The following is a 19,637-nucleotide window of genomic DNA, read 5'->3' on the forward strand; positions in this document are numbered from 1 at the left end:
GTTTGTCCTAACTGCATAGAGTGTCCTTCATAATGTTTGGGATAAAGACACATTTTTCTTGGATTTACCCCTGTCTTCCACAGTTTAAAATTACAATCAAACAATTCAGACATGATAAATGTGCAAATTGCAGAATTTCATTTAAGGGGATTTGCGTACACGTTGGTCTCACAATGTAGAAATTACAACACATTTTCTACATGGTTCCCCCATTTCAGGGTACCATAATGTTTGGGGCAATTTGCGTAACGTGTTTGTGATTCCTCAGGTGTGTTTCATTGCTTCATTAGTACAGGCCGAAGGTACCTTGGCTTACTTCTACGAACAAGCTACCTTTAGAGTCTGTAGTTGCCATTGTTCACCATGAGGACAAGAGCAGTGTCAATGAAAATCAATAAAGCCATTATGAGCTGAAAACAAGAATAAAAACATTAGAGACATCAGTAAAACCTTAGGGTTATCTAAATCAACTGTCTGGAATATTGTTAAGAATGGATGATAAATTGGACTGGACTGCCAATACTGATGCTCTGTGTAAGAAAGGACAGAACCAACTATACTTCCTTAGAAGGCTGGCGTCCTTCAACATCTGCAATAAGATGCTGCAGATGTTCTATCAGACGGTTGTGGCGAGCGCCTTCTTCTACGTGGTGTTATGCTGGGGAGGCAGCATAAAGAAGAGGGACGCCTCACGCCTGGACAAACTGGTGAGGAAGGCAGGCTCTATTGTAGGCACAGAGCTGGACAGTTTGACATTCGTGGCAGAGCGACGGGCACTGAGCAGGCTCCTGTCAATCATGGAGAATCCACTGCATCCACTAAACAGTATCATCTCTAGACAGAGGAGCAGCTTCAGCGACAGACTGCTGTCACTGTCCTGCTCCACTGACAGACTGAGGAGATCGTTCCTCCCCCACACTATGCGACTCTTCAATTCCACCCGGGGGGGGGGGGGTAAACGTTAACATTATACAAAGATATTGTCTGTCTGTTATACCTGCATTGTTATCACTTTTTAATTTAATATTGTTCTTTATCAGTATGCTGCTGCTGGAGTATGTGAATTTCCCCCTTGGGATTAATAAAGTATCTATCTATCTATCTATCTATCTATCTATCTATCTATCTATCTATCTATCTATCTATCTATCTATCTATCTATCTATCTATCTATCTATCTATCTATCTATCTCAGAAGAAACCATGCACTGGTGAGCTCAGTAGTCACAAATGGTCTGGTAGGCCAAGGAAGACCTCCACTACTAATGACAGAAGAATCCTTACTATGGTAAAGAAAAAGCCCCACAAGCCTTTCTGACAGATCAGAAAGTCTTCAGGAGGCAGGTGTGGATGTGTCAGAGACGACTATCTGCGGAAAATGTTATGAACAGAAATGCATAGGCCACATTGCAAGGTGCAAACCACTAGTTAGCCACAAAAAAGGATGGCCAGATTACAGTTTTGTGAAAAAGAACTTCAAAGAGCCTGCAGAATTTCAGATAAGGTGAATGAGATAAAGATTAATCTGATCAGAGTAGTGGCAAGAGCAAAGTATGGAGACGAAAAGGAACTGCCCAAGATCCAAAGCAATAGACCTCACCTGTTAAACATGGTGGTGGGGGAGTTATAGCTTGGGCATGTATGGGTACCACAGGTCCTGGAACATTTCTCTTCATTGATGATGGAACTGCTGACGGTAGTCACATAATGAAATCTGAGGTGTACTGAAACATCTGATCTGCTCAAGTTCAGTAAATAGCTCCAAACTGATTGGACGGCGTTTCATCCTACAATAACGTAAAGATTCAAACATACTGCTGAGGCAACACAGGAGTTTTTCAAAGCTAAAAAATGGAAAATTCTTGAATGGCCATGCCAGTCACCCGATTTAAATCCAATAGAGCATGCTTTCCATATGTTGAATAGAAAACTGAAGGGACAAGTCCCCGAAACAAGCAGGAGCTGAAGATTGCCACATTAGAGGGTTGGCAGAGCATCACCAGAGAACAGAGAAGGTCCTCAGCACCGGGTGATGTCTATGAATCACAGATTTTAAGCAGTCATTTTATGCAAGGGATAAGTGACAAAGAACTAAATATGACAACTTTAATAGACCTGCCATTACTGTGTCCAAACATTATGGTGCCTTGAAATGGGGCGACCATGTAGAAAAATTGTTATTTATACCTGGTGCAACTAAAATGTATGAAAATACCCTTGAATTAAAGTCTGAAATGTGCACTTTAATCACATGTGAATGGTTTGATTTGTAATTTTAAACTATGGAGCCAAGGGGTAAATCTAGGAAATATGTGTCTTTATCTAAACATTCTGGAGGGCACTATGTATATATGAGGCATACAACTTTAAGTACTTAATAAAACACTATGCTACAACTCTACTTGAGTAAAATGAACTCTGCATAATCGGATTGTAATTTCATTAGCAAGAGCACAAACTGTTTTTTATTTAGGCATGCTGTATATATTAATATCTCATCTCACATCTTTGAAACTATGTATCATATGAAAATTCTAGTATTATCAATCAAAGGAAACAAAAGGCATTTCTATTCATTTTTATTAAGTTAAAATACTGGGCTATAGTGTATTTCCATCCTTTGATTTAATACTATGTGTACAAAAGATTTTTGGTTTTATAATACAAAATATCAACTTGTCTAGTAAGGTCATCTGCAAGCATTGCTTCTTAATTGAACAAAAATAAGAGAATAGAACATTTTATAGGCCATTATGATTGAATGACAGCCATTGGCATTATAGTGATATCTGAGTGGACCTTTGTTCTCTCTGCCTACTAATTATCTCTTTTTTTTTTCAAGCATCTCTACAATTCTGCTCCAGATTCCTTTTTTAACTGGAGTCGTAACCATGTGAGATTGTTGATTTTCACTGAATTTCCTACAGACTTCCATCAAATGACAGCTAATCCAGAAACGTAAGGATTTCACGTACCAGGCTCCATACCGTACATTGGTTTTAAGAAATATTCCCCATAAATAAAGCCAACAAATAAAACAAGTGGTTACTAAAAATAATAAATATGTGCATTACACTTTAACGAAATGCTTTCAATATGATTGAATCATTCATTTTCAAAATGTATGTATGCCATTCCATATGAATTTTGACAAAAATAGACAATGTTTGAGCACCAGTTACCTGACATGTTTTTTCCATTGCTGTATCATAGTGTTTATTGCCTTGAGAATTGGTTAGAACAGCACTAGGTAGAATTGCCATGCTTCAGTAAAAGCTAAGTTTGAAGGTCATGAATATAAGCAATTGTTATATTATACACTTATCATGCTAAAACATAATTTCTATATGCTTAGCTAGGCCTACTCACATTCATGCTTTAAATATTCAAAGTCACAGAATAGAGTGGGGTAAACTGTATTATTATTAAAATTGTATAACCTTTATAAACTCAACAGAAGAAATCCCAAGTCTATTTAGAAAACTATCAAAAGATGTCTAGCATGGAATTGCTTATGTAATCCTGAATTAACATAGAAAAATACTGTATGTACAGTACTTAAAAATGTAGAGTAACTCAATTTCCTCCATATACAGTAATTCCAAAGACTAAACACTTGAACACCATTGAACTGAGGTTTACCAACATTTTCTCTGTCTCCAATCACTCTTTTATTTTGCATACTTTTTATGTATCAGATTGCCAATTCTCAAGTGTCTGTCCTCACAAACTCTTAGTGTGTTACAAGGTCAAGCATGCACAGTCTGAAAGAGAAAAGGCTCTTCTTAGATTCACAATATTCTTCAATTAAACGTGGACAAATGTGGTGAACTTTTGTCTTCTTTGTGGCTTTGTGGTTGTGTGCTACTTAAATTTCACATTTGTAAAGAAAGCATTACCACACAGTGACACTAAGTGTTTCATTTCAAGATCAGGTTTTCCAGCATTCCACACCCTGCTGACCATTTGCAGAGTTAATTTTGCACAAAGTGTAAAAGATTTCAAGTATTTCTAAAAACTGAAGTAAAGTAACAGGCAATCAGATGTTGATTAGTTGATCGTTCAGCAGCTCTTTTAATCTAAGGGTCCAGAACATGCAACTTCATATTAGTTAGCACCAACACAGTGTTGATCAGTGGTCCAAGACCCTGCAGAACAAAGTGCCTTTTGTTTGCATCTGATGTTTGTCATGGACAATCCGTGATTTTCACAAAAATCTAATATCAATCCACCATTCAGATTCAGGTCATTCATTCAGTTTCTTCCAATTACGCTTCTCTAGCTTTCCCCATTCTTCCCCATGTGAGTGTTGAAACATCCCAGTAAGTACCCTATTATGTATATAGTTTCACTTTAAAAAGCTGAGTATTCCAAATTGGTGTAAGCTGCACACATGGAAATATGGTTGACCCTTTTCTCAAGTCAGAGTTGCATTGAGTTGATCTTGTTATTCATCAATTCCCACACTGGCGGTTTGGCAACCAGCTGGGCACTTGTGAGTATTCCAAAATTTTCCCCATACTTTAGTTAACGTTTTTCAGGATCCTAGATGCACTCGGGCTGCTGCCCCACCAGAGTGGTAAATTCCATAGTCAAGAACCCAGTTTCCATTTCTTTAGTGTGCCTTCGTCTGTCACAGCTTTAGCCTGTCACCAAAATGTCACTGCATCTACCTTTGCCTTTTGAATACTGTCACTGCTATCTTTGCCTTTTGTCTTTTTCAGGCTGACCCCAATACATCACCTGACTACCTTACTCTTGATGGTAAATACCACTCCCAGAAGATGTTTCTGGTATCCCTGTGTTTAGTAAGATTTGCTAAAATTTACTTAGAACTCTCATGACAGTATTATTTTTGAATTGTCCTTTGGTCTTTCCCGTTAGACCAGGTGTCTCCAACACATCGCTCATGAACTACCGGTAGCTCGCAACCCCTTTCCAAGTAGCTCACCAAAGGGTTAATAAATCCTACATAAATTTGAAAACTTGATTAGTCAAATTAGGGGTGGGCAATCTTCCCAAAAAATCATACCACAATCCACAATATGAATTGCAATCTATCTTTTCAATGTGGCATACACTTAAGAAAATATCTGGACTCAAACTCATCAAGACCTAAATAACACTTAATTTTAAATATCAAATGAAGTTGAATTCAATTGTTCTCTCGTTCGCTAGGTAAGTGGAGTTAAGGAACATGTCCCGAAGCTGGCGAGTAGGTGAGGAGAGCCCCTATCCTCCTTTTTCCTGTCAGCCCGCTGTGTGTTTCTCGAATTTACGCAAAAAAATTGGTACCGCAAGCGAAGTATGATACATAGCGAAATGAGAGAAGCCTGTGGTGGAATGGCTGGACAACTTATCCACCTACCACAAAGCACTGTCTTTTTCACCTTCTGTTTCTGTCTCTCTTTCTGTCCCTTCATAGTATGACCCTCAACCTCTTCCTCTGGCTAGTAACCCTTCACCTCAAAGTATCCTTGCACCTTGTGTCTCCAAAGTAAGGCCGCTTTACACCCCCTTCCTGGGGTTATTTCTATCCAAGCCTAGAATTCTGCTGTTTCACTGCCCAGAAACAATATTACAACTTCAAGCTTCAGCACCATGGTGGCCCACTTAACATCCAGTTATCTCAGGAAGTCTGTCTACTGCCACTTCATCTAAAGTGATAATTGCATGCCGCCTCAATTGCAGGTGGGTGAGAGAGTATTGGTTTATTTTGGGTCTACTTGATCTAATCTTTTCATATGGACCCAGCTCCTCCAGCTAAAAACATTGAACGGACACATTTCAGCCAGGTGGCCTTGAGGCTTCTCCCCTTGGCACCTTTAGGGTTGCCACTCAATCAATGGGCGGAATCGCACCAACATCCTCGCACACTCAGACAAAGCCAATTTTGAGTTGTCAATCAACCTCCCTTGCATGTTTCTGCATGTGGAAAAAAATTGAGCATTCAGAGGAAGTACAAACTCCAAAACATCAATGATTTGAATCCATGACTCTAGAGCAGTGAGGTAATTGCTGACTACTATGCCATAAACTGATATAAAAGAATATATGTAAGTTAAATTACTTTTCTAATATTAAGACTCAGGTTGCCTCTGTAAATGCAGCATTCAATGTGGTAGTAAAATGAATAATTTAGAATATATCAGTTTTCTGACTACTTTTTATTCATTATAGAATAACGGCAAGCTGATCTCTGCACCGACTGCATTTGTACTTTTTTTTTTTTGAACAATGAATAGATAGTTGCTTGCAGTATTTTGTTAGAAATAGTGGTTTATTTATTTGGGGCCAAAATGTTTGAAATAGTATATTACTACCAACAACAGTTGGTCAAATATCACCAAATACAGTAGACATTTCATTGACAGTTAACAATGGATTGAATATTCAAGCAGTAGCATTAATATTTCTTAGAATGTCACAGAAACAAACATTATACCATGTGGAAATACCATTCACAAGAAAAAAGGCAAGGGTTACCACCATTAATGATACCAAACCAAAGCAAAAGCAAAGAAGAAAATACCAAAGAGTAAATACTACCAGAGGGCAATGTTATATTCAACCATCCATTCATCTGACCATCCACCCATCCATTTTATGTGCCCATTTATGCCACTGCAAGTTTGTCGAGAGTCAGAATGTATCTTAGCAGGCTCAGGCACAATGCTGCCACCAGCCATGGATGTGCTGCCCATACACAAAAAACCACATTCTGTCGCTCCTTGAACTGAAGATAGGACTCTTGAACAACAAATGAGGGCAGAAGCAGATTTTCAATTAAAGAATTAATTCCCATGAGCCTCTAGGTTTCCTGTATATGATGTGTACTAATAATTCTGGATGTATTTTCACTTTATTAGGTACATCTGTTCAACTGCTTGTAACACAAACATCTAATCAGCCAATCACATAACATCAACTCACTGCATTTAGGCCTGTAGACATTGTCAAGATGTCCGGCTGAATTTCAAATTGAGCATCTGAATAGGGAAGAAAGTTGATTGAAGTGATTTTGAACATGACATGGTTGTTGGTGTCAGACAGGCTGGTCTGAGTATTTCAAAAACAGCTGATCTACTGGGATTTTCAGGCACAACTATCTCTAGGATTTACACAAAATGGTCCAAAAAAGGGAAAATATCCAGTGAGCGGCAGTTTTCTGGGCAAAAATGCCTTGTTATTGCCAGAGGTCAGAGGAGAATGGCCAGACTGGTTCGACTGATAGAACGGCAATAGTAACTCAAATAACCACTTGTTATAACCAAGGTATGCAGACTGCACAACACGTCGAACCTTGAAGCAGATGGGCTATAGCAGCAGGAGACCACAGCGGGTGCCACTCCTGTCAGCTGTGAACAGGCAACTGAGGCTACAATTTGCACGGGCTCACCAAAATTGTTCAATAGAAGATTGGAAAAACGTTGCCTGGTTTGATGAGTCTCAATTTCTGCTGCAGCATTTAGATGGTAAGGTCAGAATTTGGTGTCAACAACATGAAAGCATGGATCGATCCTGCCTTGTATCAATGGTTCAGGCTACTGCTAGTGGTGTAATGATGTGGAGGATATTTTCTTGGCACACTTAGGGCCCATTAGTAGCAACTGAGTATTGTTTCTGACCATGCCCATTCCTTTATGACCACAGTGTATCCATCTTCTGATGGCTATTTCCAGCAGGATAATGTGCCATGTCACAAAACTTGGATCATCTCAAACTGCTTTCTTGAACATTACAATGAGCTCACTGTACTCAAATGGCCTCCACAGTCAGCAGATCTCAATCCAATAGAGCACCTTTAGGATGTCTAGAACAGGAGATTTGTTTCATGGCCATGCAGACAAGAAATCTGCAGCAACTGTGTGATGCTGTCGTGTCAATATGGACCGAAATCCCTGAGGAATATATATCTAGCACTAATCTATGCCACAAAGAATTAGGCCAAATGGGGCAAGGCAAGGTGTACCTAATAAAGTGGCCGGTTAGTGTATGTACTTTACAATATTTTAGCAAAAAAAGTGTATGACTGGATAACTAATAAACGGAACAGGTAACATGTTTTTTCTTATTTTACCATGGACATTTCTCACATCAATTTTTGTTGTATAGCATCATCCACTGTTAGTTTCTATGACCTCATAATTTTTTGTCTCATTCTACATGAAAACGTGAGATTAACATTTTTTGTCATCCATCACTACAACGCACAGGGGGTAAGTAACATATAAACAATATAATTTTGGGGTGCAGTATTCCCTTAATCAAAAAAACAATTCAGTAAATGAATTCCACATACTGCGGTGGGTTGGCACCCTGCCCGGGATTGTTTCCTGCCTTGTGCCCTGTGTTGGCTGGGATTGGCTCCAGCAGACCCCCGTGACCCTGTGTTCGGATTCAGCGGGTTGGAAAATGGATGGATGGATGGAATTCCACATATACAAAAAACCCCAAATTGCAAAAAAGAGCAAAGTATATTTTTAAAGATTTAAAAATCATGATAGTTCCTTTGTTATGTTCTTTTACATGGCCTTGTGAGCACCTGAACATGGCTGGAGTTTGAGTTTTAGTTTTAGGGGGTCAGGATGAAACATAAAAAGCAATTGCATTTTTTTAGAGTCTTAACTGTACAGCTACATATTTACGTCACATCCCATGTCAAATATAAAATTGTTCAGAAATTGTCTAATTACTATTAACACAATAATACCATTAAGGATATTTTAATCACAGAAAGTATTGCTTAATTAAGCTTGTTTGTCTACTCATTGACTTTGTGGCAAAATAAGTACTTCTTATTTTTTAACAAGTTAGACAATGTGTGCATGGCGTAACATTCTGATGCATGTGGGAGCTCATTTGAAAGTTGGAGTGTTTTCAGTTATTCATTTTCTTCATCAAAGACACAGATATCACATTTTTGGCTTTTAAATAGGTTGTCACAGAGCATATATGACGTGTGATAGAGATTTGCTGAAACTGCCCGCCGCTGTTTGTACGGGAAGGCATAAACGCCAGGCACACACCTAGTACTGTTTCACTCACTCATGCTGGCTACTGAGGATTTGCTTTGCCAACAGGAGCAGCTAGTGAACAGAAAATTGTATGTAAAATATGCAAGATGAAACAACCTCTCTCAAGCTAAATCGGAAACAATAAACTAATCTGTAGTTGAAAGTGTACAACATATTTCTCTGTCTTTTTTATATACAGGCAACATACGAGAGAGAGAGAGTTGCTAATGTCATGGCAGATTTTAGCATTCATTTACCCATCCATTTTGTAAACCTGCTTTTCCAGGGCAGGTTCACAAGGTAGCATGAGACCATCCCAGCAAGCAACAGGAACAGAGAGGATAACTCCTGAACAGGGCGCTTGGACATCACAGGTAGAACACACAAATGTGCCAATTTAGAGTCACCAGCTCACCTAACCCATTTGTCTTTGAACTGTGGGAGGAAACCAGAGCAACCCCATGTGGAACTCCATGCAGGAGGCTGATTCCTGGGCTCATTACTGCATCACAGCTGTGCTACCACTGCATCACCATCCCATTTTTTAATTACTATGATATTTACATCAGCTGTCACCTTAAAAACACTAAGGAAAAAAATACTCTTTATTTGAAAACTATTTCAGGAACATACTGCATCCTTAAACTCCAACTATGTACCTTACTAGACATGGTGTCCCTCTCATTGTGGACCTTGGCCTGGCACTCTCTCACACATTTCCTTCTTGGGCAGATCTTCTTTTTTGTAGTCTTCTGAAAAAACAAACACAAGAGGATACTTTCAATGTCCATTCCTCCAGAGTTTTCATTGAGTTCTCAATTCAGACCTAATTAGAATTTGGAGGGAACTCTGACATTAGTTTACCCTTAATGTGGAATTCTAATGATTCAAAGTTATGGATGTACTGCAATACTAATATTTAATACTAACTTAATAATAGTTTGTAATCCTAAGCCAATGTAATTTGTCAATGAAACCTTTTGGAGGAGTCATTGTGTCAGAAAAAGAGAACTAGCCACCAGTTGAAGATGACAGAAACTTTCTTGGCTAAACGCCCAGACCTTGTGGTTATGAGATAATTCTGAAGAGCTTCCTCAACTTGTAATGTCCATTGTTGGATGCAACAGCTCTAACTAACTGAAACAGAAATACAACTGTCTTGCTCATGCTGTTAACCCTTTAAGCCAGCATCTACATTACTATATAAGGAGAGAAGTGGGTTCAATTGAAAGATAACTTCACTAACCAGGGGACTGACTCAGAAGGGTTTTGTAAAAACAAGAACATTTTTTTTCATTCAAGTTGTAAGCAACCCACTTATAAATGTAATAGCTTATGGGCTCTTGCGCAGAGTAGATGACTTAGAAGTCTCTTCTCTCTCCCTCTCTTTCCTTTCAGTGAGTTTTGATACATAAAATCCCCTCCAGAATTATTGGTACCGTTGGTAAACAGAAACAAACTGAAAAATGTCTTTATACTGCATTAGCTTGATCCTACATTCAAATTATAAGAGGAATCTTAACTTATACTGAGGTAAAATTATTTAAGGGAGAAAGGTTTAATTCTACAAATATTGACACCTGTAGAAACACTTATAAACAAAATTCAAATAATAGGTATTTCTATTTGGATTTTATGTTTTAAAAGCACACCTGAGTCTTTAGCAATACTTAATTGGTAATCCATTTCTTCCTGTTTTACCGGTGTATAAATATGAGGTAACCAGTGGCGTTTCTGCATTAAGTGCTAGTGGGGCAGAGCCTTACCAGTGGTTGAACAAAACAAGTAATAAGCATTCCTCAGTAATTTAACTTATCATTAAAATATTTATAACAACTCTAGAGCAGGTTTGTCTACTTAAGCATGTTTCCGATATTCTTTATATGTTCAGTGTAATTATTATTTAGGAAAACAGTGCTTCTTGAGGTATGTGAAATTGTCCTGGTTCCAGGTGCTGCAAGGTTGTTTCTTGCTGAAGGGCTGGATCAATTGGCCCTGCAGTGTTCTCCATGGCTTTGGGTGTGTATGTATGCATGTGCAACTAGAACTTTCCAGTTTGTCAATGAAGATTGAAGGTCATCGCCCATATGAAAATGAGGAACAGCTGTTGTGTTTTTTTTTTTCTAATCATGTGTGCGCACATCTGATTCAACTTTTTCCATCTGTGGCCTTCACCAGTGAAGATGTATGAAAAGTCCTTGACAATTTGCTCCTTTATAGAGAAATAAAAAAAGAAAGGAGATGAATATTGGGAATGCATCATATACAAGACAATAGGTTGTGCTGTGATTTTCATCTTATCACTGGAGGATGTTGGTGCTAAATCTGAAAATGCCACCAAAGAAGCCCACTTTGTGAAAAAGAAGCCAGCAGTATGATGCTCCTGTTTTAAAGAAATATAAAAACTTGGAAAGAGCAGGAATGTACGTAGAAAATCATTTTTCCACTTATTTGCTGCCCTTGTGCTGACCAGTGAACAGTCATCCACATGGTTGTTAGCGTTACTACCAGACATGCAATGTGAAGTTTGAGTTATGCTGTGTGTGTACTCTCCATGTTTTTTCCAAGTTATTTTGACTTGTCCTTTTTCACCTCAAATTTGCTCGATTCTAAACTTGAGGTGTTTTCATTTCAATTTAGGCAGTTTATAGGCAATATATTTTTCCACGAAGTGAGTGGTTGTGAGGCTGTCATATTACTTAGTGTTTAAATCTATGTGACTGATTTTGTCAAATGATTGTCAGTGATGTTGTCAGAGGGTATCACAATGATCTGATGCCAATTGAGGCAGACCCAGGACCAGCATTCCATTGTTTCATTGTTTTTTTAAGTGAAAGTTGCATGAACTTGCCTATCACACCAGACATTAGCAAAACAGGTATAGATATCAATAGTTAGGCAAGTTAATGTTCAGGATAAAGAAGTCTACACATGTGTCTCCACCAGAATCTTCATGCTGAAAATGCCACTGGAGGTAATACACAGGCCAAACCCCTATGGTCATCCATCTTCATGAATAAGACCAGAAATTACTTAAATGAAGGACAAAACCTACTGATCTTCATATATGCAAAGTCTATAAAAATAGCTTGCAGTATTAGAGCAATAATTAAGAAGTTTCAAATAACTGGAGCTGTGATAAACCTGCCTGGAGGAAGATGCCCCCACACACACTGAGGAGGATTGTTTGACAGACAAACCGTTCCCCAAGATCACATCCTGGAGTTACGAAGACTTCGAAAATTTCTTGGCAGACCTGCCAAAACAAAGCCTCCGTTGACATTAAACCAGAAACATAAGTGTACGCTAGACATTACTAGTCATTACTATCATTTTGATTGGAACTGGGGTCTATGGTCAAATGAAACAAATATACTGCAGAGCAGTTGTTCCCAGTGGACCCACTGAGGCTGCATGTTTTTGTTCCAACCAGATTCATAATCAGTGATAATAATTGATCTCATTTAATTAGCTGGTCTTTTTCTCTTACCTTATTTTACATTATGAAATGCACATCTGTATGATTTTTACATTTATAGGATATTTAGAAATATTTTTGTTTTAGCTATAGATTTAAATTCTATGCTCTGTTTTTGTTGCCCTTTTTCTGTGTATTTTGCTCTCTTAATAGTGTACTAAAAAGACAAGCAGAGCAGACACCTGAGCAAACAACACTGAATAATGAAAGGCTGCAACTACTTCAGTGTCTGATACACTAATTGGTAAATAATGGATTAAATAACCAGAACAACTGGAAAAGCAGAAAAAAAATTTGGAAAAAATATTGTTAAAAAGTAAAAAAAAAAACTGCATTCTCCCGATAACTGCTTAGTACATTTTAAGAAATTTTTTTATTAAACTCAATTCTGTAATTTCTACACTGATCTCAAAACACAGAAACTGGGAAATAACCGCTCACTTAATAAGGATAGTAGTCTAATTAAAAACAGAAGTTGGCCGGAACAAAATCCTGCAGTCACACTGGGTCCCCAAGACAGAGTTTAGAAACCGCTGCTTTAGAACTTTATTGCAACAAACACCAGTGCTTTGCTTGGCTTAAAATAAGTCAAGGTCATTCAGAAAACAATCTAATCCTTACTGTGAAGCATGGTGTATAATGAAGAAGACCAGATGCTGACAGCTTGGTGAAAGAACAGAAACTCTTTATCTCTGCAACATATGTACAGCACCCAGCATCATGGGAATTGCAGTTTGTATCACTACACCTCCTCCTTTCAGCTCATTCATATGCATTTAAAAATAAATCCTGTTTTCCTCTTTTAACAAAATCTTTGTGCTCTTTTCCTTTTTCTTCTTCTTTTGGCTGCTCCCATTAGGGGTCTCCACAGCGGATCATCTTTTTCCGTATCTTTTTGTCCTCTGCATCTTGCTCCATTGTACCTGCTACCTTCGCCAACTCTACTCCCTGCATCATCACCATTCCTCTGACCTCCCTCTCATTTACACACATGAATTCTGTCTTGTTCCTACTGACCTTCATTCCTTTCCTCTCCAGAGCATATCTCCACCTCTCCAGGGTCTCCTCAACCTGCTCCCTACTCTCACTACAGATCAAAATGTCATCAGCAGACATTATAGTTCACGGGGACTCCTGTCAAATCTCATCTGTCAGCCTATCCATCACCATTGCAAATAAGAAATATATAAATGCTTATTCGAAAATGTTATTAATTAGATCTTGCCATATTTAAAAAAAAAAGGTTTGAACTGATCATTTAAGTGAGAAATTGATTTTTTCCAATTTCAAATAGTATAAAACATCAGTTAGCCACTGACTTATAGCAGGTGGGCTTGGATTCTTCCAGATGAGCAAGATAAGTCTACATGTTAGTAGTGAAATAAAGGCAATTACAATCAATTTGTCCTTCTACACTTTAAGCCCATCTGGGAGTACCCCAAACACAGCTGTTAATGGTTAGGAGTGATTGTGACACCAAAGCTGTCGGATAGGCATTCAAAAATCTTTGTCCAGAATTATGTTAATAGGGTGCACTTCCAAAATGTGTGGCCCAGTGAGACTGGAGCTAAATTGCAACGTTCACAGGTTGAATCTTGGCCTGGGTTTATTTTGTACTATTTTAAACAAGATAAATGCGATTGATGAATGATTTTGAGTTGAATGATTGAATGCTTTGGCGCATATGGAGCTAGAATGTACTCTATGCATGGCTGCCTTTCACACCTTTTCTGAGATATTAAGTGAAAGATCCGTACCCCTCCATACCCTAGGATCCCATTTTAATTCCCTTTTGATTAATTGTAAGTCCAGTTTTTCAGTTGCCTGCGAATGCCTCCTGAAAGAGTAACTGTCTCAGTACGCTGAAGGTGAACTCTGTTTCTCCAAAGAAGACCCCTTTCAATCACATCTAAATATGATCTTGGTGTGATGGTCGATCTCAAGACTACACATGGAGCTTCCTCAGTGGTAATCCATACTTTCTGTTCAGATGTAAGCTCTGGGAGTGGTCTGGAGCAATATCGCTGATTATAGTGAACTTACTTACTACTTACTACTTACTTACTTACTTCCTTACTACTCGCGTCCTCATCCCACCAATGAAAAGCTGATAGGTCTGGCCATTTAGGGTTCAACTTGGCATTAGACTGGGGTACTAAAGTGTGTGGTATAGCGGGTCCGCGGCTTCTGAAAAAAAAGGCCGGGTTTAAATCCGTATAGCCGTGCCATTCTTCGTGGGCTCGATCACACGACTGCGGGAAGTTAGTGAGGTAATTGGAGCGAGTCGCACCTGCACGTGTGGGTGCGGTCGTTCTTGATTGCCTCATTGGCTTCCTGCGGTGTGTGATTAAGGTGCTGCGCTGATCAATCAATGAAGGTGAAGTGAATTGAGGTGTAAGTAAATGAATGGCAGCTTAGCAGGAGGATCTGGCCACCTTGGATGAGGAGACACCATGAGCTGGGGCTCCGCGTAGGAGCTTTTGGCCGATGCGCTCTAGGGGCTAGTTCACCCCACTGAAAACTAGCGAGTGCGGTGAGCAGAGAGGTGTCCTCCTGTTGGATCTGAGGAGCGACTACGGGTATTCTAAAGATCATGGGACAAGAGCTGACCTTGACAGTCTGGCAGTGACGTCCAAATGGAGGCCAAGACGGAGGTTAGCTACAGGAGTTCGTGGCTGTTGGTCTCCGCCGGCAACGAGCAATGGGTGAGCCGGGGAGAGAGTGGGTCGGAGAAGAACGGGAGAGACTGCTTTTTAACCTCTACTGCATTTAACCTCAGATTTTAAAGGATTTATTTATGGATGACTGTTTTTATCCCCAGTAGACACTGGTTTTAAGGATTTATTTATTGAACTTTGGACACTTTTTTGTTTTGATTATTGTTTTAAATAAAATCACTTTATCACTTTTTGAATATATCTCCTGGCTTCACGTATGATTTGTCCCCATTTGTCAGCTCATCTCGGTGACATTACTGATGGTGTTGGGTTCAGGGCTCCCATAAGGACGATGGGAGCGTGAAGAGAACCCGCGTTGTCACAAAGTGCCTAGATTTCTACCCATCAACAGCTGAGCTGGAGAGAATCAATTCTGTAGGGGAGTGGTTCAGTACACACACAGAGCTTTACTATGATCCTTGTCTCTTTTAATTGTATGTACTGCACATTCGGCTTCCACATTTGCTTGAGAATAATGAGGGCTGTTTGTGACATGCGTGAACCTACTCTTGTTTGCATATATTTTGAATGAGACCTGTGGCCCAAAGTCGGAGACCACAGTCTCTGGAGTCCCAAATCAGGCAAATGTTTTTTTGATAGCTCATACTGTAGATTCAGTCGATGTGGACCTACGTTCAGCCACCTTGATACTGTATATCCATCCATCCATTATCCAACCCTGTATATCTCAAGAAGTAATTCATAATCAGTATATAAGTCTATTTCTACCTTTAAACAGATCTAACCCCACCTTTTGCCATGGGTGTTCTGGGACTTGGTTGGCCAGCTGTGGTTCTCTATACTGAGTTCTGTGTTTCAGACAGATCTCACTGATCTCCACTGCTTAACGTATCTGGAAGGAGACACCAGGTCATCATATAGATTAGCAGGCTCTAAAGCTACATTTTTAAATTCCCTGATATCCTTCATGGAGTTTTTGAAGTTTTGCAGCTCTTAGAGATAGTGGTATCACAAGTCTTTCCACTTTTGGTTTTCAAAAGAAGGTCCACTGCAATGTGACGATAAGGTCTATTCAGCCATTATGGTTAAAGTTTTTGTTTTTCTGGCCATTCTGTAAGGCAGTGCGTTATCACTTTATTGCAAATTTCAACTTTTTGTTGTGCCTTTCTTATTTCCTCTAGTCTCTTGACTGTGGCAAGAAGGCAAACCACAGTGCCACCAACAAAAACCTGACCATCTTTTTCTAATTGTAAATCTGCTGAAGTTGGTGGATTCTTCCTTGGAGCCCAGGACAGGGTATCTGCTGTGAATAATATTAAAGTGAAATCTCAGCAGTTGTATCCAAAATCTAAATATCTGTGGTGGTAAATCATCTAAACTTATGGTAATCAATAGAGCAGGGGTCTCCAACATGTCACTCGCGAGCTACCGGTAGCTCGCAACCCCTTTCCAAGTAGCTCACCAAAGGGTTAATGAATCCTACATAAATTTGAAAACTGGATTAGTCAAATTAGGGGTGGGCGATCTTTCCAAAAAATCGTATCACAATCCTTTTTACACAAAATCACGATCCACAATCTGAATTGCAATCTATGTTTTCAATGTGGCATACACTTAAGAAAATATCCGGACTCAAACTCATCAAGACCTAAATAACACTTTATTTTAAATATCAAATGAAGTTGAATTTAATTGTTCTCTCTTTTGCTAGGTAAGTGGAGTTAAGGAACACACCCCAAAGCTGGCGAGTAGGTGAGGAGAGCCCCTATCCTCCTTTTTCCTCTCAGCCCGCTGTGTGTTTCTCGGATTTGCGCAAAAAAATTGGTACCGCAAGCGAAGTATGATACATAGCGAAATGAGAGAAGCCTGTGGTGGAATGGCTGGACAACTTATCTACCTACCACAAAGCGTTGTCTTTTTCACCTTCTGTTTCTGTCTCTCTTCAAGACCTAAGTAACACTTTATTTTAAATATCAAACAAAGTTGAATTCAATTGTTCTCCCATTCGCTAGCTAAGCAGAGTTAAGGAACACACCCCAAAGCTGGCGAGTGAGTGAGGAAGGCCCTCCCCTCGGCCTACTGTGTGGATCTAAAATATTTCACGCAAAAAAATCGGTACAGAAAGCGAACTATGATACATAGCAAAATGAGAGAAATCGCAAAATCAACCGAAATGTTCAAGCAAATTATAGAAAAAAACCCAATCTAAATCTATTAAGTAGTTCTCTCGTGAAAAGCGGACAGGCATACAGACAGACAGACATTGGATTTTATATATTATATATTAGTAAATCTTCAAAATAATGTATAGTTAAAGTCTCAACAGCATTTCTGGAGCTTAGTAGAGCCAGATAACTATAAGAATCTTCACCAAGCAGCTCTGAAAATGTCTGCTTTGTTTGGGTCTCCATACCTCTGTGAGTCTGACATGAATGTCATGACATCAAAGTTCAGAACAAGACGGACAGAAGAACATTTAAATGACTCCATAAGAGTGAACCTAAGTGGCTCCACTCCACCATACACCTCTCTTGTTGACTTCATGCAGTGCCAGTTATCTTACTAACTAAAAAACACATCACACATGCAACTGGATATGTGAATAATCTTGTGAAGGGAAACAGTGACATGTGACAAAATGACAAATAAATAAGTCATATCTGTGTATTTGGAATTGCATTGTTTTGACAGCATTCATGTTTTAATTCAATAGTGTGAGATACACTAGAAAATGTGTACAAACATACAAAATGCACTTGCAGTTGAACTAAATATTTTTTGTGATGTTTTAATGCAAAATGTGAGTTGTGGACACCAACATTTTGTAAATGTGCAGGCAAAACAAGCTTATTCAGTTTGTTTGGGTTGAAATAAGCTATGAGAATAAATGCTAGAAAACATGAGTAGCCATTTTCATTTTGTAAAAGTAGCTCTCAGGGGAAAAAAGGTTGGAGACCCCTGGAACTACAGGTTTGTGGTCTGTCAGCAGTGCGAAATGTAGACCCAGAAGGTAGAATGTGAGTCTTTCACCCACCCATGCGGTAGCTAGTGCCTTTTTCTCAACTCTGGCTACAGTGACTGAGATTGGAGACACCGTTCAGACAACAAGAGACCATCAAACTAAATGCCACATTTGGAATAAGGCAAACACTGCATATTATCAAAATCACACCATCCCCACCATAAAGCACGGTGATGGCAACATCATGCTATGAGGATGCTTGTTTGCAGCAAGCCCTGAAAGGTTTGTGAGGGTAAAACCAATGCACTGTGTGGAAATGAGGAAATATGGGGGAATTTCTACAGGAAACCCTGATGTAGTCTACAAGAAACCTGCACCTTGGTAGAAGATCCAGCAAGACAATGACACCAAGCATAAAGCCAAAGGTACTTGGAAATAGATCGAAAACAACAATGTTATTGTCCTGGAGTGGACAGGTCAGTGTCCAGATCTGAAATGAGAAACTGTGACTGTTTGCTCACAATCCCCATACAACCTGACAGAGCTGAAACAGTTTTGCAAAGAAGGAAGGAGAAACATGACAGTGCCCAAATGTGCAAAGCTGATAGATAGAGAGACCTGCAGACACAGACTCACGGCTGGAATTGTTGTCAAAGATGCCTCAACTAAGTACTGACTTGAAGGGGATGAATAATAATGTGATCAATTATTTTGTGTTAAATATTTGTAATTAATTTAGACGACTTTGCAGAAATCTGTTTCCACTTTGACATTAAAGATTCATTTTCTGCTGATCAGTGTAAAAAAGACATCCACTGTTATTCAGTGTTTTACAGCATTACAATGTAAAAATCTTCCAAATTAAGTAAATACTTTTTATAGTCATACTTTTGCTTGTGGCTAGGTGCAGAAATGACAGCTCCACAAACTGAGAAAATTTGCGGTGCCAACCGAGTTGTCCCGTTTATTGTCCAAGGACACGAAAAGCAAAAAAATGGGATTAAGTGCAAACTTTCCCTTACTGTATGTGAGGTATCAAAAGAAGTTGTGAGATTTGGCCTGGCCATTCATTCCGGCCAACACCCCCAGGCCACCAGATGGAGCCTTCCTTGCAGCATGGTTCACTTCCCGGTACCTCCCTGTGTGGATAGCGCTTTGAGTACTGAGAAAAGCGCTATATAAATATAATGAATTATTATTATTATTATTATTATGGACAGTGGACTTTTAATGCACAGCCCTGCTGGATACCATGGGGGCCGCCAGGAGTTGCTCCAGGGAGGCCCAGGGACTATTTTCCCTACACCCCGGAAGTACGTCCCAGTCACATGGACAGAAGAAATGATGTGCTTCCAGGATGAAGAAAAGGAGAAGCTTTACATGGACTGAGGGACAAACACTTCCGGGTCAAGGACTATAAAAGGACGGTGGGAAATCCCAGACTTTGAGCTGAGCTGGGTGGAAGGGTGGTAACGCGTCTGGGAGAGTAGAGGATTGATTAT

Source organism: Erpetoichthys calabaricus, chromosome 15 (assembly GCF_900747795.2).
Source record: "Erpetoichthys calabaricus chromosome 15, fErpCal1.3, whole genome shotgun sequence".
Lineage (NCBI taxonomy): Eukaryota > Metazoa > Chordata > Cladistia > Polypteriformes > Polypteridae > Erpetoichthys > Erpetoichthys calabaricus.